Consider the following 24,703-nt stretch of genomic DNA (forward strand, 5'->3'; position numbering starts at 1 on the left):
ACAGCCTAGAACGGTAATGTTAGATTTAGTTCTACTTCACTTCATTCTGGACCACCAGAGTGCTTTTCTAACTTATCTAGTGGAGTCTTTTTCTAGTGCTTGTGTCTTTGCTGAGTATCAGTGTCAAAGTCATCACCCCCATGACCATGTCTGCCTAAAGGCATGTCATTACATACTGTGCATTCCCTTTCAATTCTCATCTTTCCTCAGTTCCTAAGGGTCAAGCTACGGAACTTGATCTATAAATATCTTGGGTGAGCGATTAATTTTTCTCATTTACTTCTTTGCTGTACTATTAAACAGCTGTTAAGATTGTGATGTCCATCAAAGTGTGAGTCATTAAACGATGATTATTTTGATAGGAGACACCACACAGATTGGGCTTCATTAACTAGTAGTTCTATCATCAGGCATGCATAACACTATACAATATTAAAAGCCAGTTTAATATAAACAGTAATAACACACAAAATGTCCTGGGGAAATGCATGTTCATTCAGGTAGACTTGTCAATGCATTAGTGGATAGAATTCCATTTCTATGGGACTGCATGTGTTTCTGCATGTGCCACAGCATGTGTTTCTGCATGTATTTGCACTGCTGTGGCAAATGTCGGGTGCATGTCAAATACATTGGCACTCAACACTTCACTACCTTCATCCAAGAATTCAGGATGTGGTCAAATTTTACAAGCTTTTTTCTAAGCGATTAGGGCAGCAGCATCCGATTGTGGTTGGTCTCTGGGTTTTCTGACGCAGCTGAGAATGAATGGGTGACTATCCCAGACTCGATTGCCACAATCTAATAAGAAACATTTTACATAAACTTCCCATTGTTTGGTGCACAGCTCAGAAAGCTTTAGACAGACATCTCCTTAAGGCCATTAGGTTGAATCCAATGTCATTGTGAACTAAAGTTGTGTTAATGTTTCTACAGTGAGTGTTTTTTTTATTTTTTATTTTAGCTTAAAGGATTAGTTTACTTTCAAATGAAAATTAGCCCAAGCTTTACTCACCCTCAAGCCATCCTAGGTTTATATCGAAGATCGAAGATATTTTAATAAATATCCTGATGCATCTGAGCTTTATAATGGCAGTGAACAGGGGTCACGAGTATGAGCTGAAGGAAGTGTCTCCATCCACATCCATCCAGCATAAACGTGTACTCCACATGGCTCCAGGGGGTTAATAAAGGCCTTCTGAAGCGAAGCGATGTGTTTGTGTAAAAAAAAATTCATATTTAACAAGTTAAATATGTAAATATAATCTAGTTAAATATCTTGCTTCCCCCAGACTGCCTTCCGTATTCAAGTTACGAAGAAATTATAAACTGGCGTCGCGTCAGTTACACTTTTTCCGTAAGTTGAATAGGCAAGGCGTAGGATGTAGCGTAAGCTTTTTGAACTGCAAGAGTTTTACACTTTTTTTGTAAGTTGAATATGGAAGGCGGTCTGGCGGAAGCTACATATTTTACTTTATAACTTGTTAAATATGTTTTTTTTTTGTTTTTTGTTTTTTTACACAAATGCATCGCTTCGCTTCAGAAGGCCTTTATTAACCCCCAGAGCCGTGTGGAGTACACGTTTATGATGGATGGATGTGGATGGAGGCACATTCTTCAGCTCGTGAACCCTGTTCACTGCCATTATAAAGCTTGGATGCGTCAGGATATTTCGCAAGTTTTACACTTTCAAAAAAATTCATTCTGAAAGTCCCCACTGGGATAGAAAAACATGCACACATACACAAACACACAGAGAGAGAGAGAGTCCCACTAAATCAAAGGATTAAAGTCTTAATCTAATTAATCTCACTCAAACTCTTAAAGCTGGTGATGTAATACTGTATTACTTATGTGACAAAATTGTTTATACTTTGCTCTGATAAGAAGCACTGCATGCATCCTAAAATATGTGTGGATAATGCAGGGAAAACCCCAATGATGGTAGTATGGTTACTGTTGCCACTCTTCCATTGACCTGCCACGGGTGGACTGGTGACCCAAAAAATCCCTCACTCACAATTGTTCTCCATCTATTTATTACTGTTTACATTGAACAGCCTTTCTCTGTTGATCATTGTAATTCAATTCTGTACAACAAAACATCAAAAAAAAAACTTTGACTTGTTCCCACAGTAGATGATATTTTTGACAAAGGGATAAGGTTGTAAAAAAAAAAGGGCTCTTCTTTTTTATCCTCTTTCATATGACTAGATTTTTAGTAGCTGATTTCACAGGGGATTTTTATTGCACACAAAGGGGGCAATCACAAGCCTAGCATGATGTAATACACTGTTTTTAATATCACTGGGGTTTTCCTGCATTCCCCACAAAATACACATACAGTGCAACTTAGAGCAAACTAAACACAGTATGTCATCACCGGGTTAGAGATTAAATCAGTTTAAATTACAGTAGGTGCAATTTGCAATGTGACCACAGCCCGATTTACCACTGAGTGCCCAATAAGGTGCCTGCCTTTAGTGACAGCATGTTATGAAGGTATCTGAGAAGTTTGCACCACCAAGTGTTCTGTAAATATAAGGATTTTTACAAAACTCTTAACTTTTACAAATATTGTCCAAAATTTGTTGTGTGTTCCTCTGTCAACAGATTCCTTGATTTATGCCGATTCCGATAATATCCCTATTTACCATTTTCAAACTGTTTGCTTGTATGAAAAACAACTTTTTTACTTTTCCTACAAATCTTTCCCAGTTTTATCTAAAATTGGCTGATCAGGCTGAACAGATTTTTGACATTAGCAATCATTTCCAAGAAACAACTTTCAGAAGTCGACTTTGCTTGTGTTTGTTGACCTATGCTATATTAGCTTAATAATGCCAGAATAATGATCTAAGTCCTGCCCTGGGTGTGACGTTTTCATGGGCGGTGAATATGGCATATACGTCATAAAAAGAGGTGGGGGACTCTTTGCAGAGCCAGAGCAGCTGGAGTATAGTGTACATAATTATGTTTTGACATCAGTACTTCACATCAAGGAAATCAAGCATAGTTCTGCCAAGTCACGTATCCGTTGACTTTACTGATCCTATAAGGAAGGTCTATTCAATATTATCAGCAGCTTCATTGTGTTGCTCAGGAGCTAATTACCCTCCTCTTCTCATCCACAGTCAGGACTTGGCCTTCTGTCATTCATCTTGATTCATGTTGTTACATTAAATTTTTTTCGTTAAGAACATTAATGATATCTGTATGTCACACACTGAATGTTCTGTACACACATGTGATACACAGGAAGGGTTATAGTCACAAGAAAAGTGCTAACTGAGACATTTCATTAGTATGGTTTTTGGAAATTAACTTATGAGTTAAATAAGGTGGAAGTATGACAATCACAGTATAATGAAATTAACTTGCAGGACACATGAAATAAGGTAGAGGGCCGGTTTAGCTCACGTGCCTTGTGTTTTATGATATGTGTTTTACATATGCCTAGTGGAGGGCAGACATGTTGTGATAACATGACCAGCTGAATATTACTAATATTACTATATTATAAGTGCCTGTTATTCACTAACGGTAAATGGCCTAGGCTCTGTCACACCTTAAATCTGCCAAAAACCACCCACTAAAACAGGAAGATGTCATCTGACTCAGTGACCAAGCCAATTTTGTTGAACTTCATCTTCAGGGAAGACCACTGTAAATAATTGACTAAAACTACGGTCATTCCCTGTAGAGCTGCTTTGTTGTACTTGAATTTGTGCTTGAAAATTATTAAACTATTACACTGATTTGTACCATAAAGCTGCTTTGAAGCAATGTTTTATTAAATAAAGTGCTATATAAATAAACTTGACTTAATGGTGTACAATTTGTCAACTGCCATTCCAACTCACTGTCAGGAAAAAAGTGCAAAAATTGGGGTACAGCAGCTTGTCACCCTTTACACAAAGAAAATATATTTCCTTATATATGAACAATCAATATATATTTTTTAATGTATATTTAAAATATACAGAATAATATATTGCATTATTGTAATGATGGGTCGACAGAATGTGGATCCATTTGCAGCTAGTTTATTAAAAGTACTTACAGAGTAGACAGGGCAAAGGCAGAGGCATAAACAGTAACAGGCAATGGTCGGGGCAGGCGGCAGACAAACAGAGTCAGGGTACAGGCAAGGATCAGGGCAGGCAGCAAACAATCACAGTCCAGGAAACAGGCAAAGATCAGGGTAGGCAGCAAAGGGTCGCAGGGAATAAACAGTCCAATCGGTAACAGATAAACAGTCCACAGAAAAACGCTCAGAAATGATCACCTCGGCAAATCAAGACTTCGCAATGTGTGTGTGTGTGAGTGTGTCTTATATAGTGTGAGTGTGATGCGGTGCAGGTGTGTGTGCAATCAGTCCCAGGAGTGAGGGCCCATGGGAAACGTAGTCCGAATGAGAACTGATCAGTATTCCGGTGATGGCTCCCTCCGGTGGTCCGGAGGAAGGGCCGAAGGAGCCATATTCGTGACAATTATATTGAATAATAAATGAGGAATTGGCACTTTTCATATAGGCCCTGTTGAAAAATGTGATAATATACTTATTTACTTATATTATGATAAATGTAATTTTATATTCAGTAATATATTCATTGTAATATATAGATATACATGTGATAAAATATGGTACTGTTTGTGTATAAATATATTTGAACATATGTACTATATACACTGTCCTGAAAAAAGTCAAAAAAAAAAAAAAAGAAAAAAAGTCACTGTTTGGGTTTTAAATAGGCAAATGCTTAAGAGTCTATGACTGGATCATTATTGCAGTGATTATTATGTTTCTAGCATTTTATGTTTGGCAACAGTTCTTCTAGCCCTAATTGATGGAGTGTGTTGCTTTTCATTTCTAAAACAACCATATAAGAAGACACATCATGGCCATATTCCAGGATGACAAAGCCAAGATTCATCAGGCTATATCTACCCCTTACCTTATAAACCTAATATACTACTAAGCTCTTCAGGATCAGAAAGGCCCCACACACATCCTTAGTCATACGCTTGATCTTGTGTTGATTTTTCGCTTGCTTTTTCAATGATGTTGCTCCTTTGAAACCTAAAATTAAATCCATTTCCACAAGCCTGCTCTGCTCTGATTGGTCAGATAGTCCAGTCTGTTGTGATTGGTCTACCGCTTACAGCACATGCGGAAACGAAACGGCCATTCCCATAGTTGAATTTCAGCTCCGCAGGCTTCCTAAAGCCTAGTGATTGTACACAGTGTAAAGACAGTAATGATGCCATCGATTTTACCATATCAATCCAAGCGTGAGTCTGTTGATAAAACATTGGAAGAACTAGTTATTCAACCCGAACCTCCATCGCAAGGACGACTTCAGCAGGACGTTTCTCAGTGATACTGTACTCAGTTTGACGTACAATTTGAGATATTGCAACTGTAATTCCTCTCCTTCAGCATTAACAAGTGTATGTTCCTCAACAAACCGATGTGTATATTTATTGCAGTGTACATGTGGGAACTGTAATAAGAACGACAGACAATCTGCATTAATGGACACAGTTTTAGGTAATAGTGGGCCACAGCTCATTTGCAGAAGTATTTCATTAAGACAGTGATAACGTGAGTTAGCAGGTTAGCCGAAGAAATACACAATAAAAAAAAACAAATTGCTGTATCGCTGTTGTAATTTTAACCACTGACTCTTCACATCCTCATCCTTTGGGAGTGTTTACAAAGAGAATTTGCTTTTGCAGAGCAGAAAACAGCATTTGAGGGTGGGTCAAAGTAGACGTTCACGGGCAGCCAATGAAGACCATAGGCGGGCATTAGGCAAATGTGTTACCCAGTGACGTGTGGCTGTCATGGAAGTGTGATTTGAATTCCTAACGACTCATTTAGGCTGTCGATTCTTTCTTTTGAGAGACAATAACTTTATTTATCATGCACTTTCGGCTTCAAAACCTTGCAGATCGTTTACATTCACAGACAGCTACATCACACACTTAAAGCGGGACTTTGAAAAACACTGTTTGGAAGTTAGTCGGGCCGACACCAACAACAAACGTCTAACCAATCAGCATTAGGGGGCGTATGACGGTCGAGGAGCAAGACGGAGATTTGAAAATAAGAAAAACAAACAAAAAAAACTGCAGAGCAAGAGATGGGACACAATACAAAAGCTCAAAAGAATATCACTGGAATGAAGGTTTATGACTGGGCAAGCGCTTTAGGACCCACGTTAATATTAGAAACTGTGCTGGAGAGAGCTAAGCTTGAAGGCCTGAAAACAGACGCGGAGGCTGCTTTGATTCCACTTCACATGTGAGTAACACTGGGTTTTGATTGTATGGAGCTGCTGTGCTGTTGGCGATTAACAACAAACTCTTGTTTTTATTTACTCTTGTGTACTGTACGTTCATTTTTTGTGCTTCCTTGTCATTCGTTCATCAACTGCGCTTTTTTTTTTTTTTTTTTTTTTTGAAGCATTTTGTTGCATGTGTACCAGTGGCCAGCTAGTGAGAGTTGTGCAGTTAAACCACTACACACTGACGACCACTAGTGAATGCGGTGTTTAGCGTCATTGTAAGTGCATTCGCTTCGCATGCCAGCAGTGGCCGGGCCGGGGTTTGAGACCGACTCGGAGCAGGGTGGTTAGGATTGGAGTGTGTGTTTTGGAGGCGAAGCAATGAAGAGAGGGGTGGGTTTGTTTGGGTTGATTTCAAATATCAACAATGTCCAACAGCGTTTTTCAAAATCTATTTACCACACCTTTAATGAAAGGTAATATTCGAAAAAGCATAATTAAAACTTTAAAGCCTACCGCCTCCCACCATGACAGAATTCCTACATATCTGTTGTAAGAGGTGCTAGCTACTGATGGACCTATACTGTCCATTGTTAATAAATGCCTTGTCATAGGGACTATCCCAGAGTGTTTAAAACATGCTGTTGTCCAACCTATTATTAAGAAACCCAATCTCGATCCTACTGTTTTGTCACATTTTAGGCCTATCTCTAAACTAGTTTTTATTTTGAAAATTATCAAGAAAATAGTATTCCAACAATTACAGAGTCATTTGAACATAAACAATATCTTTGAAACATTTCGTTCGGGTTTTAGGAAATACCATAGCAGAGATAGCAAGTTTGAAATTACATTCTTTTAACTGTGGATTCAGGTGATCATGCTATTCTCATATTACAAGACTTGAGTGCAGCATTTGATGACGTAGACCATAATACCCTCATCTTCCGCCTTGAACACTGTGGAGGGAGATAAGTGCCCTAAAATGGTTTATCTGTCAAAAATCAGTTTATCTTGAGGGTTTTCCTACTGTGGCTTCCTTCATTTTTGGTGTCCCACAAGGATCTATTCTTTATTCATGCCTTCGTTAGGAAACATGACATTTCATTTTGTTGTTTTGCGGTCGACACTCAAATATATCTTGACATTGAATGATTCAAATGCCTTACAACCTTTATTGGCTTGCTTAACCGATCTAAAGCTTTGGATGCCACTAAACTTTCTAAACTTGAGTTTAAAACAAAGATTGATGTGTTTAGTCCCTCCGATGAGTATGATCTTAAACTAAAATCTTAATCTGGAACAGTTGTCTTGCTTCTAAACTTGGAGTTGATAATCAGATAAATTTGGTCATAAAAGCCAGCTTTTACCACCAAAGGCTGTTGCCAAAAGTCAAGCCCTGGCTCATGACTTTATCTCTACCCAACTTAATTGCTGCAATTGTGCCTATGTATTTATAAACCATTAGTCTATTTCTCAACTTCAAATGGTGCAAAATTATGCAGCTAGACTTTTGTTGGATGTTGATAGAATTGATTTTAAGATTCTTTTATTTGTTTTTAAATCTTTAAACAGACAGACTGGCACCTGCTTATCTTACGAGCCTTCTATGCACAATCCATTAATCCAGATCAGAGGTTGTTGACCGTTCCTAGGGCATGACTAAACTTGAGAGGGATAGGGCTTTTTCCGTAGTTGCCCAAAACTGTGGAACAGTTCTTCTATTGTGTATTGAAACTGCTCAAACACTTTCTGGATAAACACTCAATTTGTTTTTACTGGCTTTTAATGTATTGTAGAGATTAATCTCCTATATTGTGTTTTGTTTGAATGTTGTTATATTTTTATCACTGTGAAGCACTGTGGTCAACTTAGTTGTTTAAACTGCTCTAGAAATAAACTTGATATTGACATTTTAGGTGTAAATAAGGTACTGCCCCAGTGACAAGCAGTTGTACCAATAATAGGACATTTTTTTCTATTCTATTTTTCTGAGAGTGTATAACAATCATAGTAACATCTGTATGGAACATGTGTATCCACATTTTAGAGCTCACAAACATTTTGGAGATTAAAAGTGACTATCCAGTGTCCATATTTTTATCTGCAAATTCCATTCTGTGGTTTGTACGGTGCTTCACATCTTGAGAGAACACACAACTAACAAAGTTACAGCACTCACAAGTCCTTAAATGTGGTGACAAGCTAAATAAAATAAACTTTTCTATATGCCATTTCAGTCTTGGAATTTTAAGTATAGCTTTGCTTACCTGGCAGATGCCCAATGAACACCTCACACCAGATTCTGGGAAAGCCAAATCTGGTTAGGACCAGCATGCTGTCTGAAAGACCCAATTACTGCCATTTAATGAATAACAAGGTGCATCTTTCAAGCAGAAGGAACTGGATAAACTGTTCTGAATGATATCAGTCCACAATCTGATTATATCAGCCACTCAAGAGCCTTGAATCATAACCACACCATGTTGGTTTGCCTGGCCAGAGGAGGACTAGTCCCCCGACTGAGCCTGGTTTCTCCCATGTTTTTTCTCCATTCTGTCACCAGTAGAGTTATTATGGGAGGGAGATATACCGGTAGACGGTATTAACCGGTGATTTTGGACTGTTTACATTCCATTCTATCCTGATTACATTCACGTAATGTTACCGTTATGTGTCATCATGAAAGCTTATCATTTAAATGCATTTTTAAGCCTTGCAGTTTAAAAAGAAGTGATTTCAATCATTCAAGCACAATAAGCAGTAGAACAGGATTCATTTCGGTATATGCACGAGCTGTCTGAGTGACTGTTTCTGAGAGTGCACACCTTGGATATAGAATTCTAGCTTTATCTCCTGTGTTAAAAGTGAAAGTTTTTGCTCTCACGTTTATGAGTTTGGCGATAGCTTCAAATGACATGCTGGTGGCTGCAGGTGTAGATCCTGACTCCAATCAAAGCATTCGCCGCACTCTCCCAGCTAATTAGGTGCTGAGACCTATATGCTTTGATCAGGAAGCTTCTCAGTAAGGTACAGTAATCAGTAAAGCTTCTTAAGGGTTAATAACATATTTCTAATGGCACAGCAGACTTTTTACAATTTTTCTGAAATCTTGAGCAGACTTGAGCTTATGAACTTGTTGTTATGACAGCAACTCCAGGATGAGATTCGAACAGTAAAATGCAGATAACTGAGTAATCCATGAACAAAGAATGGGCCAAACAATAACTTTGTTCTCTGTTCTCAAACCACAGAACACAATGTAAAACTACATTTATTGAAAAGGAAGGGTTTTTATGAAGGAAGCAGTATTAGCTGGTATGTTAGGACAAGTCAGGAAAATACCTAGTATCATAGTGGCATTTTTTTCAGTTAAAAAAAAAAAACAGTGCATCATCACACCAATAATTTTTCCCCTGCTTCAAGCATTTTTGGTGGAATATGCATGTTCTTCAAATGTTGCCAGCAAGCCAGCCATGTGCAAAAAATAAATAAATAAAAATGTTTTAACGGGACCCAAACAAGTGCAACAAAGAGGGGTATTTTTGACCTTCACTGTAGCGAAGTATCAGAAAAATACCATACCAAACACATTGCTTTGCAAAGGACACATCTCATTATTTTCATCCGAGTAGCCTGATTAATACATAATCTCTGTAAAGTAACAGCCATCCAGATCCAACACAAGAGTAGTATTAGTAATAATCAAAAACTGTCTACTGAGCAAAATACCTAATAAATTTAATAAACCAATGAGCGCTGCATAAAACGCAACCTAGTGGCATACCTTTAGTCAAAAAATTTTCACATCCAGAATGGTACTAATATAAATCTAAACTAACATGACTAACATATCAATCACTCCTGAATTACACCTTTTTACATCTTGTCCATCCTTAAGGTTGCAAGCAATTACTTGTAAACTCTGCGGATATTTGAAATCAACAAAACAAAGCACCTCTATCACACCCTTATCTTCATGCCTCTGCCCCCACCTTCACATATGCGATGCAACACAAACAACCACTATGGCGAAATCTGCTGTGCCTGCCACCCGAGGGTGTGATGTCATCTATACAGGAAAGCAATTGTTAGGTGGCGTAAGTCACTGTTTTTATGAGCGAAACATCGAGTCGTTCATTCTTTCAGTATCAAAACAAGCGGCAGTAGTTATGAATGGGTCATTGAATCATTGACGATTCTTTCAAAGCTGCAGATTCGTAGATTCAGATTCAGAACTGCTGTGGCTTTCGTTGCAAAATAGAGCAAAAAATACTGACAATACTGTTTAAAATATACATCACTTTTGTTTGTTGAACTGTTGTATAAAATCAATATTCAGGAAACACTGCATTCTTGCTGGTATAATATGATCAACTTTAAAAACAATAACTCAAAGAAGGGTATGTTTTTGTATCGAAGAGTTTTAATCTTAAATCTCTATACAGTCTGTCTATACGCTATTTGTTCTTCAAGCTGGCAAGTGCTAAATCCCCACTTTTATTGTTGAGAACAGCACTAATGTAGCGTGATTTGCTGGCGTGGATGCAGTCAGTTTTGACCGCGAAAGATGAGGTAATTTGATTGAATGTCATGTATTTACGGCATTTTACCGTGCGACGTAATTTCAGTCTAGGTATAGGCTAAAAGATGTTATCTATATTCTATTCTTAAAGGATTAGTCCACTTTCAAATAAAAATTTCCTGATAATTTACTCACCCCCATGTCATCCAAGATGTCCGTGTCCTTCTTTCTTCAGTCGAAAAGAAATTAAGGTTTTTGATGAAAATATTCCAGGATTATTCTCCTTATAGGGGACTTCAATGGGCCCCAAATGGATGAAGGTCAGAATTACAGTTTCAGTGCAGCTTCAAAGGGCTTTAAACGATATCAGACGAGGAATAAGGGTCTTATCTAGCGAAATGATCGGTCATTTTCTAAAAAAAAAAAAGAAAAAATTATATACGTTTTAACCATAGACGGTCTTCTTGAACTAACTCTCTTCTTCTTCTTCTCTACTAGAATTCCGGCAGTGTAAACACTGCTAAGTGTATTACTGCCCTCCACAGGTCAAAGTTTGAACTAATTGTTAAATACTTACATTAGCATATTGTATAGACCTTATGTAGCCCTGACCCTTTTCAGCACTGCGCTCGTTGTCTTTTGACTTCTGGTTTAGCGATCTTACGTATTTATGAATGAACTGCTCTTTTTAAAATCTTCCCGGTCTACTGACATTTGTTAAGACATCTGCTTTAAACATTACAATGCTCATGATAACTTTCATTAACTCTACAACAAGTAAATCCACTTCACCAGCTAGTTATTCTTTGACAGCGATACCATAGAAATATACAGAGCTACCGCAAAAACGGAAGTTCAAAGACAATATTATAAAGATGGCGGTGCACTTGTTTCTCTGGCACATAAGGTCTATATGACAATTTAGTTCAAACTTTGACCTTTGAAATTTTTATTTGAAAGTGGACTAATCCTTTAATGAAAATTATATATTATTTAATGACATTCCTGCAGCCCATTCCTTGCAAAACCTGTTCCTGTTAAGTTTATTGTCTCCCAACTCCCCTCTATTATTGATTTTGTAGGATGATCCAATTTATGCCCTTGTAAATTGATCCAGTAATCAACAGATAATTTTTTATATCTTATGTCTGTCACAGTTCCCGTCACTCCCGGACTCCATCTCCCATGATCCTCCCTGGTCCACACCTGCATTCACTTCCTCATCACTCTCCTGATCACGGATTCCCTGCACCTGCACTTCATCGTCAGCACTCTCTTTATGTGGACTCACTTCCCTGCACTCCTTTGTCTGTTTTTATGTTTGCTAAATGGTGTAGTTGTTCTGTTCTTGTTATATTTGGAGAATAAACCTGTTGTTGCTGAAGTTCTTTCCTGCATCCACTCTTGCTTGCAACTACCCGTAACAGAAGAACAGATCAAGACCGAAAGGACACCGCAGCACTATGGGGATTTTCCTTCTCCCGACTTCTTAAGTACTCCCCAAGACCAGCATTCAAGCAGTGGCTCGTCTGTGGAGGATTAGGCAGGACGGTTGTCTGCTGGAGAGGTACGTGGAGGAATTTTCTGAGCTTTCTTGCTTGGTGGGCTGGCCAGATGCACCTCTTAATGCATGTTTTCTGAAGGGCCTGGACGAGGATACTATTCGTTATATTGAACCTGCCTGTTCATTCTCCCTAGTCGAGTCTATTAATCTGATTCTCTTTTTAAATGGTTCTGATTTTGAAATTGAAGAGGCTCATGAATACATATCCTCCTTGTCCAGCCCCTTCAGAAACACACGTGGCCTGGTCAGTTCACCTCCCGCCGGTTTCCTCCACATATCCCTCCAGTGGGCCTTCCCATCTTGTCCTGCCTGTCTCTAAGCCTACCCAGAAGATGGCCGCCTCGGCATCGGAGTCCTGCCATGAAATGGCCGCCGCCAAGCTCAAGCCGCCGAAGAAAATGGCCACCGCCGCATTGGAGTCACGCCATGAAATGGCCGCCGCCAAGCCTGAGCCGCCGAAGAGAAGGGCTGCCGCCACAAAGGAGCCCTCTCCAGACTCCGCTCCAGTGCCCGAGTCGTCTCCAGACTCCGCTCCAGTCGCCGAGCCCACACCAGACAAAACCATAAACCTAAATATTTAAAATTTATTACCCTTTCTAGTGGCTGTTTATATAAGTAAAGTGTAATATTTTCTGCAATCCTTTTTTTTTTTTTTTTTTTTGTAAAATGACAACACGTTTTGGGTATAGAGAATCTAAATCCTCATTCCACTGACCATTTCTCTACAACCCCAATTGCTTGAATTTTATGCACAATATATTTAACATGTCTTCCTCTCTTCCATCATCTGCATATAATGCTGTTTTAATTCCTTTTTATTGTTTAATAACAAACATCATTGATCATTATGTTAAATAATACAGGACTTATAGCACTTCCATGAGGTGTTCCATTTTCTACATTTACCATCTGAGATGATATACTGCCCACCTTGACTTGAATCGTTTGTCTAAATAAGAAACTTAAAACCCAATTATAAAATCTTCCTTCAATTCCAATTCTTTGCAACACCTCGTTCATTGCTAAAGCCTTTTTTACATCGGTTTCTAATCTTATTAATGAGTCTAAAGTGGATCTACCTGGTCGAAAACCAAACTGATAATCCTCTGCTTTCTAACACATAGTAAAGGTGATTAACAATCAATTTTTCCATCACTTTACAGAGGTTAGACGTCAGAGCTTTCAGCCTATAATTTCCTGCTATTGCATAATCTTTCCCTGGTTTGGGAATAGGGATTATGATGTCTTGTTTCCAAGATAAAAGTAGTTGTCCTTCCACCCATATTTTATTAAAAAGGTGCAATATTGCTTTAAGTATTACTTCATCTATATGTTTAATCGTAGTATAGCAAACTCTATCTTGTCCTGGAGCAGTACTTCTAACCCTCATTAATACTCTTTTAAGTTCCCACATTTTAAAGGTGGCATCTAAAGCTGTTTGACTATTAGTTTTTTTTTTTTTTTTTTATATAATATATCTCTTCATGTTGCTTTACAATTTCTTCCCTCCTTCTCTTATAATTACTTACTGTGCTGTGTGCCTTTTGAAAGGTGGAAGCTAACATTACAGCTTTTTCTTTTTCGGTCACTGCTGTTTTCCCTTCATTTGCTTAAACTGGAATATTCTGAGCTCTCCATTCCGTCAATGCATAACTTGTTAAATTTATTCCAATCAGCTTTATCGAACCTCCACCTAGTTTGCTTTGTTTTATTTTGTTGATAAATTTCCAATCCAACATCACATATTATTGGAAAGTGGTCACTTCCTAATGTTGATTGATCTAGATCTTCCCACTGACATTCTAAAGCTATAGCTCCAGAAACTATTGTTAGATCTAGAAAAGAATTCGATGAATCCTTTATATTAAATCTAGTTCCCTTACCATCATTTAAACACACTAAAGCTTGTTTCTCCATAAAGATATTGCATGTGTTGATTTAGTCACAGTTATTGTTTAATGACATTGGTGTCATCTCTCATCGTCTAGTCTTAGTCATGGAAAAAAATGTCAACAAACATTTTTTGTCATAATTTTCGTTAACGAAATTAACACTGCCTCCAAGTTGTGGTTGTCATTGCTATTGTTATTTTTGGCATATGCCTACCAATGCAACTACATTGCCATTGAAACCAGCAGATATTCCGGAAAACGAAAGAGCAACATGGACACGCAAATTGGATCTGAACAGTTGCGATACACATTGTGGACAATGAGTAATTTTAGATCAGATTCCAATCAGATAAACAAAAAATTGGATTTGGACTGACAGTGTGAACGTCGCCTTATTGTTATTTAGCTCTTCTAATTCTAAGTCATCCCTTCCATAAACAAAAAAAAACAAACACTGTTTTCATGAACCGCTCCCTACATAACACGATAGTCCAAGTAAGACTAATATACACTGCCCGGCCAAAAAAAAAGTCACTGTTTGGATTTAAGGCCCGTGTATACTTTTTGCATGCCCGCGGATCCTCCTGATGGTGAAAATTACATCACATAGACAGCCAAAGTATACTTTGGGCTTTAAATAGGCAAATGCTTAAGAGTCTATGACTGGATCATTATTGCAGTGATTATTATGTTTCTAGCATGTTAAATGTTTGGCAACAGTTCTTTTAACTCTAATTGGTGGAGTGTGTACCTTTTCATTTCTTAAACAACCATGTATGAGCACACATCTTGGCCATATTCCAGGTTGACAAAGCCAAGATTCGTCAGGTTCAAATTGTGAAATAATGGTTAGGAGGAAGCATGAAGAATCATTTTCACACAAGAATTGGCACCTCTGAGTCAAGACCTTAAAGGATTAGTTTACAATAAAATGAAATAATTATTGCTTTAGCCTCAAGTGATATTTATATATGACTTTCTTCTTTCACAATCTAAGTTATACTGATTAGGCATAACCTTATGACGACTTTCCTAATATTGTTGTTCCCCCTTTTGGCTGCCAAAACAGCCCTGACCCGTCGAGGCATGGACTCCACTAGACCCCTGAAGGTATGCTGTGGTATCTGCAACAAGATGTTAGGAGCAGATCCTTTAAGTCTTCTGACTTGTTTGTTCAGCACATCCCACAGATGATTGATTGGAATGAGATCTGGGAAATCTCTGACAGCGTGCGATCCCTTCAGTTCTCTTTCGCGCCTTATTGCCCCCCCCCCCCCAACACACACACACACACTCACTCACTCACTCACTCACTCACTCACTCACTCTCTCTCCCACTCACTCTCTCCCACTCACTCTCTCTCCCACGCTCTCCCACTCACTCTCTCTCCCACTCACTCACTCTCCCACTCTCCTTCCTTTCCCCCTGACACAAGTCACTGAAAGTTCTCAGAGAAGTATAATGTATCTGGTGTATCTATTGTTATTTCCTTTCATGTTTGGTATCATTTTAAATGTCTCAGTGCGATTGGTAAAATGGCCTCAATTTCACAGCAGTCACTGGTATTATGAAGAAGACTGAAAACTAAGGAGAATTCTGTCCTCCTTTTGGGTGTTGAAAAAACCCACTCCTCTCCCCCCAAAACAGGTGTTGGTGTAATAAATATTCACAACCCTTTTGTTCTGGTCTGTATATAAGGTAAAGTGCAAAGCAGTCATGGGGGATTTTCTGTAGCCAGAGACCCCCACACAGTGTCTTCAAGTGTCTTCAAACACTAATCCACCACTGTGTGCATGTGCATTTCAATTGATGTTATGCATTTATTATTTGTGAATTGGCTTCTAATTGTCCAACTATGAAATTAACGCGATACATTTTTTACTTGACAAATAAAATGTTATATTTGATTTACTCTGGATTCTTCTGAAATCATTATGACCAGTAGATTCTTGGAGTCCATATTTCCACAAATCTGCGTCAGGATAGATTCAAACTAAAGTCCCATGAAAGGAGCATGTTAGCACATCATGGGACTTTTTGATTTTTATCTATCAACTGGCTTAGCAAGTTGCAGTATTGTGACTAAGAAAACTGTGTTTTTGTATGAACAAGCATGTGGCGGTTCGACTCAAACGCATTAGTAAACTCTGCACCCTCTGACTAAGATCAGAACTGGCGAGTTTGTGATCGTGAAAGGCACTCACCGGCCGAAGTGACTTTTCTAAGTGATATGGGTCCGTAATAAACAAATTATTGAAAATATGAGATACCCAGAATAATCAAAAATCTAAATTAGTACATAACAAATGATTAATTTCTAATTGGGAACACAACCTAAGAGTAATAATCATTTAAAATCGGAGTCAGATTAAACGAGTGAAATTAAGTGAACTTCACAGAGGCGCTGAAAAGACATACACGCGTTAACCTTCGCCCAGGCCGTCGGATTCCGTTTTTGGGCCGATGCGGGGTTCCTTACACAGTAAACCTGCTGCTATCTGTTAAACAACAAAAAATAAAGAGAAATTCACTCACTGCTCTTGACTGAATAGCTTTTGTAGCTTTATTATTAATCAATGTATATTTAATTCATGTGTTTTAGATTTACATTTGATCATTCAGTTTCTGTATTGTTTCTTACCTGAACGCTATTTCAAGTAAGAATTTGTCCTATTGTATTTGTCCTATTGTCTGTAATTATTATTTTTCAATAACAAAGATAAATAAATTAAAATAACAAAAACAACTAATCGTCCACCCCTAGTTTCAGGTGTTAGTTTCATGTTCTTGATGTTAAGGTTAATATAACTATACTTTGCACCTTGACATTGCGTAGTTTTTTTTTTTTAGTCTGAATTAGATTTAATTAGATCAGAAGAATATCTATTACCTGTGCATTTCTATAGGGAATTCTTATATCGCAAGAAATATCGTTATCGCAAAACTCAACAACAATGTTGCATATCGCATATTTTCCCAGTATCGTGCAGCCCTACCGCCCATGACCCTGTCGCCGGTTCACCACTGTTCCTTCCTTGGAGCACTTTTGATAGATACTGACCACTGCAGACCGGGAACACCCCACATGAGCTGCAGTTTTGGAGATGCTCTGACCCAGTCGTCTATCCATCACAATTTGGCCCTTGTCAAACTCGCTCAAATCGTTATGCTTGCCCATTTTTCCTGCTTCTAACACAAAATGTTCACTTGCTGCCTAATATATCCCACCCACTAACAGGTGTCGTGATGATGATCAGTGTTATTCACTTCACCTGTCAGTGCTCATAATGTTATGCCTGATCGGTGTATATTAATAAATATCCTGACGCATCCAAGCTTTATAATGGCAGTGATCGGGACCAACGAGTATGAAGTTTAAGAAAGTGCATCCATCCATCATAAACGTGATGACTGACGTCGCAATAGTTAAGCTTTTTTCGTAATTTTGGACATAGCATAAGCATTTTGAACTGCGAGAGTTTTACACTTTCTTCGTAAGTTGAATATGGAAGGAGGACTTTCAAATTCACTGAAATTCTTTGGGATGTGCTGGACTAGACTTTACAGATTGCTTGGCTCTTGCATTGTCAATAAAAGATCTTAACCAAAAATTGATGCACCTCTTGATGAAAACAAATGTTGTGATTTCCATCAAGAGGTGTATCAATTTTTGAATTTAGAGTCGGTTGTTAGTCGCCAGCAGCACAGCAGCTCCAGACAAACAATGACACTCAAAAGTGTCCTGTTACTACAGCTAACATTACAACAACAGTATATCTTGGTTCTGTGAAACACAGCAAAACCAGTATTACTCGCGTATGGAGCAAAAACAACGCAAACTTGGCATTTGTTTTCAGGCCTTCCCACTTGGGTCTCTCCAGTGCTGGAAAGCTTTTCTAATATTAAGGCGGGTTCTACAGCTTTTGCCTGATCATAACCCTTCTTAATCATAATTCCTCTGATCTTTTCTCTTTTGTAATGTCTCTCAGCCGTCTCTCGTTCTACAGTCTTTCTTCAAATCTCCCTCTTGCTCACACACTCTCCTCCCCCATCATGAGTGGACACGCCCCCTACTGCTGATTGGCTCACTCTCCTCCCCCATCATGGGAGGGCACGCCCCCTACTGATGATTGGGGCAGTATAATATGCAGTGGGAGTATTTATAGATTTGAAAAAAGCTTTTGATGCAATTGATCACCATTTATTAATCAATAAACTAGATAAGTATGGTATCAAATGGGTTGTACATGATTGGATGAAAAGTAACAGACTTCAGTTTGTGCAAATAGGGGAGTACAGATTAGAGTGCTTGGCTATCATATGTGAAGTCCCACAGGGGTCAATGTTGGGTCCCAAATGATTTATTCTGTATATAAATGATATATGTAGGGTGACAAACTTCTTAAAATTTGTGATTTTTTTTGCTGCTGCTATTTGGAAACTGCAAAACTGATACACAAGTAAAAGTAATAATTAATAATGTTGAAATAGAAAGAGTGTGAAAATAAATTTCTGGGTGTGATACTTGATTACAAAATCTGCTGGAAACCACATATGCAAAAGTAGCACAGCGTATTGGAGTTATTGGAAAAACGGCATGTGTTGAATAAGAAAGTACATTATATTTGTGATGAGGTTCAAAGTGTGGAAAGGAGAAGACAGCGTTAGTGTGACTGGTTTGCTCAGTTCTTAGTGGTACAAACAAATAAAAGTTGCCTTGAAGTCTAGCCAGTCTCTCTCTCCACCACATTCTTTTTCCTGGCTTTCATCTGGTGTCTCCAAGCCAATTACTGAAAAAAGACAGATGTTTGTCATTTGCGCTTGACCTGCTTACGCACTACTCGTCTCCTGCCTCTCAGATATCAAAGTAAGATATTATGAGCATACCAATTTACTGTACTTAAAATTACACACTTTAAAGTTTAAAGATATGGTAGAATTTAAGACTGCACAAATAATTTATAAAGCAAAAAATAAACAGCTGCCTGGAAACATACAACAATTGTTCACAGATAGAGAGGGGGGGTTATAACTTGAGAGGGGCTTGTGGGGTGATTTTGTGGAATAGTCTGAACAAATTGATCAAACAAAGTGTAAATATGTTGCAATTTAAAAAAAAAGGTATAAAAGATTTATTTTTGATAAGTGCAGAAGTGGGGAGGGAGAGTGATAATTCAACACTGTTGTTAATGCTGCTTGATTTTACATAGTTTAGTCCTATCCAGTGTCTATCCTTCACTTCTTAGCTTGTCTCTGGAGCATCTCTTGTCACTGTCCAGCAATAGTCTGCAAGCATTTGATTTTATCTGCACTGTTCACACAAGTACAAGGCACCTCTACTCACTTTGGCTAAACAGAAATGTGTCCCTTTGCAAAATCAAACACTGACATAAGAGAGCAAAACACTGTATGACAGGGATAGAAAAATCAGTTCATGGATAGTCTCAGGCTGAATCCCAAGTTACACACTTCTATGCACTTTCAGTCTTGTGGACTTGCTGCAGCGTGCGTGTATCCGTTAAGTCCACGAGACCACAGGGTGTCCCATTCATCATTTCAGGTTTCAGAAGGGTGCTCCCCCTTTGTGGCCGCTATGCGCACTCGATGCACACTCAGAGGAAGACCGTGAGGGTTTAGGGTGCGATTTGGGATTCAGCCACAGCCCTGCAGAGTTTGGCTTCAACCCTATTAAACACACCAGATCCAGCTCAGTCAATCCTTCAGGCTTATTTGAAAACGATAAAATACAGGTATGTGTGTGTGTGTGTGTGTGTGTGTGTGTGTGTGTGTGTGTGTGTTTTGGAGCTTGAAACTAAACTTTGCAGGACTGTGGCCCTCCGGAAATTGAGTTTTGCACAACTTCTGTATGATTTGTAGAGCTGATAGGGCAGCTTGCTTAGCAGAGTGATGTAAGTTTCGTTATGATCATCCATGACTAATTTAAAAGAATATTTTAATTGATTTATGATTTAACTCATATCATCTATGATGCAATATCAGCTTAAGATGGCATCATTCATTATTTTGCCTAAAATCAAGTACTGTCCAAACCCAGTCATAGATTTTTTTCATAGATTCACACTGTATTGAATTGCATCATTGCTGACACACGAAATGCAGCTGGAGGGAAGGAAGAGATTTTTCTATATAGGAATTGCTATCACAAACTTCATATGTTTTGGGTTGTTTATGGTTGCTCAAACCGAGAAACCACAAGGAGGTTTTATCATTTAACTTTTTTTTTTTTTTTTTTTTACTTTAAAAGTTGTCGCTTTTAATAGCATTTTGCGTCTGCTGATACTGAAATTAATATGGATACCTGCTTACCTTTTTTGTTTTTGACTCGGTTAAATATTCACATTCTTCATGGTATCATTTACAGGGAAGAGAAGCTATTTTATCCCACTGCATGATCATTTGGTGTTTTCACTTAAGTTTTGTAAAATTCTGTTTGACAGTGTTGATCTGGTTACCGTGAAAACAGTGGCATGGGCTGCTGCATATGGTAGAAAATGTCCAAATAAAAAAATGTTTAACAAGCTGACAGAGGTTGATTCATTTTTTTGTTGGAAGAGTGTAAATGTAACTGTAGTTTTAATGTTGTCTTTGTAAATCACTTTTCCATATGGCTACGGAGGAGAATCGTCACATTCAGTGGACAGACACCAACACTGTATTTTTTTGTATTTATTTCAACAAATGACAATCAAAATCAAACCCATAAAAGCTTGTGAACGGTTTTGAAGTGGCTGTGTGCAGGTTATGCTCATTCACAAGCCGAGTGAGAGTCATACTCGCAAATGTAATGTTACTTATTAAACCAAAACAAAATACAAAACTTTCAAAAACACTCAGCTATGTGATTATTTCATTGAGTCATAGGCAGTGGGTTTAATCAGTGACATTATTAGATTTGCTATATGTCACCTCCTCAACCCGCTTCCCTTAGTGTTTTTACACAGGCGAAAATTGTATTACACTGTCCAGTTTTTTCCCTGAATGGCGATGAGTTCCTATTGCAATTTTTGATTCAGCATGAATGACCTACAATGGCGACATTTTCACAGTCACGACAGAAAATCAAAAATACTGCCCTAACGTCACTAGCAGAAAGGCAGCGCGATATAAACAAACCAAACTAAAACTGAACGCGGCGTGACGGCAGCTTCACATTCTCTGTATCTACCTCCTCGATGGCAGGCAAGTCTTTCAATTCAGTGGAAAAGTTGCTCCTCTTCATAACATAAGGATCACGTCCAACATATGTTGTGATTTTCTGTTTATACCTTTCTAAACCAGCACAGTACGGTCTTTTCTCCATCTCATCCATTCTCATAATTTTCACTTCCTGCCCTCCACATGAATTTCACACATCATCAGAGCCACGTGATTGCAAACAAGTTATACAGCATATTGCTGTAAACTGCAATTGATTCTGGGGTTGCGTGGTGGTTTGAATCAGATGTGCATAATATTGCTGTAAATTTTAAACACACAGAGGCATTGTGTGATCTTCAACGGTTGAGATTTGGGTAGCAGCAAGACAAGTGTCCTCAGGGACATGGCTGAACCAAGACTGTCTTTTTTATAATAACAGAAAGATCTTAATTCTATAAGAGGCGGCTGATGCAAGACTCTGCAATGACTTTCTAAAAAACAACAACTTTATATAGAGAATGAGAAGGTGACTTCACAGCGTTTTCACTCGCGTTGCGAGACAAATTATTTTTGTGTGATCTATCTTTTTAAAGGTAGGGTAGGCAATTTCGGAGATGTTAGCAATAGCCAGCTAGCTTTGAAAGCATTAGATCCCACCCTCCCTTCAGAGCTCTCTCTCCAAAACACACAAACACGCACAGAGCAGAGTCTGCAAAGCATCATGAGAGACCTCATGTAATTACCTCATGTCTCAAAGCACATAACATTACAATAATAATGAACGTAAACAACTTGCAGAGCTCTTACTTGTACCACTTGACTGCTGCAGATTAATTTTTGCGTTGATAGTTTTGACATATAAACACATAAATCCAAGTCTGAGGACATGAACAGCTCCGAGTATAATGTCACGGGTTGTAAATATGGTTACAACATGGCGCGAGCGCAGTATAAGCTCGTTGTTTTGGTTCAGGAGGAACTGTAAAGGCGTCTGCAGTTCGTTTACAGCACTCGGTGACTGTCTACAACTCTGCATAGCCTGATGTCTACACGAACAGGGTGTGCGGAGGTACGCAAATACATAGGTTGACAGGCAGATAGGACATCCTATCATTTCATTCGGTCCTATCATTGCAATTGGATGGAGGAAACATTTTTTGGTCCTGAGACTTCTATAGAAGGTATATGTACATTTTTAAAAAAATATTTAGACCACTTCTAATCTTGATTGCTATCAGGATGTGAAGAAAGTTTCAACCAGAATAACAAAAAGTGTTGCCAAAAAACATTGCCTTCCAGGGATGTGACGATGAGGAAATTTTTCCACCATCTACATGACGTGTGACAACACCTGTAATACCGGTATCACCAGGGTGTTGGGGGTTTTCACTCTTTTCTACCTTTTTAGAGAAAAAACCTTTTTTTCTCTTTTTAAATCGCTTATGAATGCCTGTGAGCAATTTACTTACGCTTTTGAATTGGCGGCAATTCAGGGCCGGCAATTGCTTGAATGGTTGGTTCATTAAAATGGTTGGTTCATTAGACCAAGTATACACCTTACTGATAATGAATATCTACTATATACAGGTGAGATGAGCCCAGAATATGAACACAATGTGTTAAATGGTTAAGTATTTTCTTTATAATGTTTTTCTTTGGAAAAATGCTTAACGAAAAAGGTGTGTTTCATTTATATTCTGGGTTCATCTGCTTGCCTGTACATAGTATGCATCATCAATAAGGTGTATATTGAATTTGGCCTTTTAATAATACTGTCTTACTTCATTAGTACTTTGTACAAACCTGGTAAAAATCTCTGGTGGGCAATGGAGGAAAGCCTTGTTTTGCCCTCCAGGTGGGCGTTCCAAAAAAATGTGTGATGTTACTTGAACATTATGAATTAACAAAACGAATAAGCACAGCATACACCATACTATAGGCCTAATATAAAATAACAAATAACTTGCACAAAGTTTAAATGAAAAACTGAAAATCCCAGTGGAACCAAATAAATAAGAAACAAATATAAACTCGCTTATATCAAACATAGACTATTTATTAACAAAACAAATAAAACAGCTTGGAGGCAATCCATACACCATGGTGATCTGTGCTCTGACCATAGACTTTAAAAAAAAGATGGACGCCGACGTCGCTTCCTTCCATTGTAATGAACTGAATGTAAAACGTACCACGATGGACGTTGACATGTTACGCAAAAACGTCAGTTTGGAGCCTGGGCATGCGCAAAAGGAATCGTCAATGGAGCCCGGAGGCGGAGTCACGGTATCAAACTTCCGCCCAGACGTCAATACATCATTGATGTATTTTAAATAGGCTGTATAAATTATACACAATTTAAAATTCTACCTATAAAATAATAGGCTATTCTGTTTCTAGAGCAATAATATTTTTGAAACAGCAAATTAAACTCAATATAATACGCCACTAGAAACAACTCTAATGTCAGAAACGGTCCTGCCATTTTAAATAAAGTTGAACTAACGTTACAGGAGATCGATTGCTGTAGACAGTGCTCTATAATTAATTAGAGTAGGCTATCATTAGTTTTGTCCTGCTAATAATTTTTTTATACCCATAAAAATAATTAGTAACTGCCAGATAACGATCACCTGCTTTTTCCCATCATGGCTATATAACGTTAGGCGTGTTATCTTAGCTAATAACATTTATTTATTAGCTTATAAAGCCCACATTTAACGTTACCGAAAAAAGTTCAGTGATCCATCAGATCCATTTTGTCAATGTGAAATAACACAGAAATTGAAAATTATTAGTTATATATCTTCAATCTCCCCTCGAAGCTCCGACAGTCCTCAGAGACGCTGTCAATCACAACTGTCAATCATGACAACACGCCCCGTTTCTATAGCATCAAATTGCTAGCTAAAACCAAACTTGTCACAAAAACTAACAATTGAATATATATCAGCATGATAACAACTACCTTAAATGACCAAAACCATCTTTCGGAAAATGTTATTGGAAGTGTAGTTTATTTTTTTTATTTTGACTCAAGTGCCTTTCCTTTACATGGAGAGTGCGGGTTTATGACCTGTACTGCATCCAGCCACCAGGGGGTGATCAAAGAGCCCGCAGCTTCACTTTTCAGGACGTATGAGGCACACCCGACTCTGACTCATGTTCGGCTCACTCCGAATTGTGCAGACGCATTCAGTTTTTAAATTCAGTATCTGTTCTCTAACTGAACTAAATGATTTTGTTATTACTAAAATGACATGGGGAGAG

General features: G+C 38.2%; 1 protein-coding gene across 1 annotated transcript in view; it reads left to right on the forward strand.

Moving 5' to 3' along the window:
• lekr1 (leucine, glutamate and lysine rich 1) overlaps positions 1 to 20,816 on the forward strand; it is a 208,141-nt gene extending 187,325 nt beyond the window's left edge. Inside the window, exons 2-3 of the transcript XR_007926206.1 lie at positions 11,976 to 12,385; positions 12,602 to 20,816. The gene's annotated coding sequence lies outside the window, so the exon portion shown is untranslated. The remainder of the gene's footprint in view (positions 1 to 11,975; positions 12,386 to 12,601) is intronic.
• Positions 20,817 to 24,703: the final 3,887 nt, after the last annotated feature.

Source organism: Ctenopharyngodon idella, chromosome 18, assembly GCF_019924925.1.
Source record: "Ctenopharyngodon idella isolate HZGC_01 chromosome 18, HZGC01, whole genome shotgun sequence".
Lineage (NCBI taxonomy): Eukaryota > Metazoa > Chordata > Actinopteri > Cypriniformes > Xenocyprididae > Ctenopharyngodon > Ctenopharyngodon idella.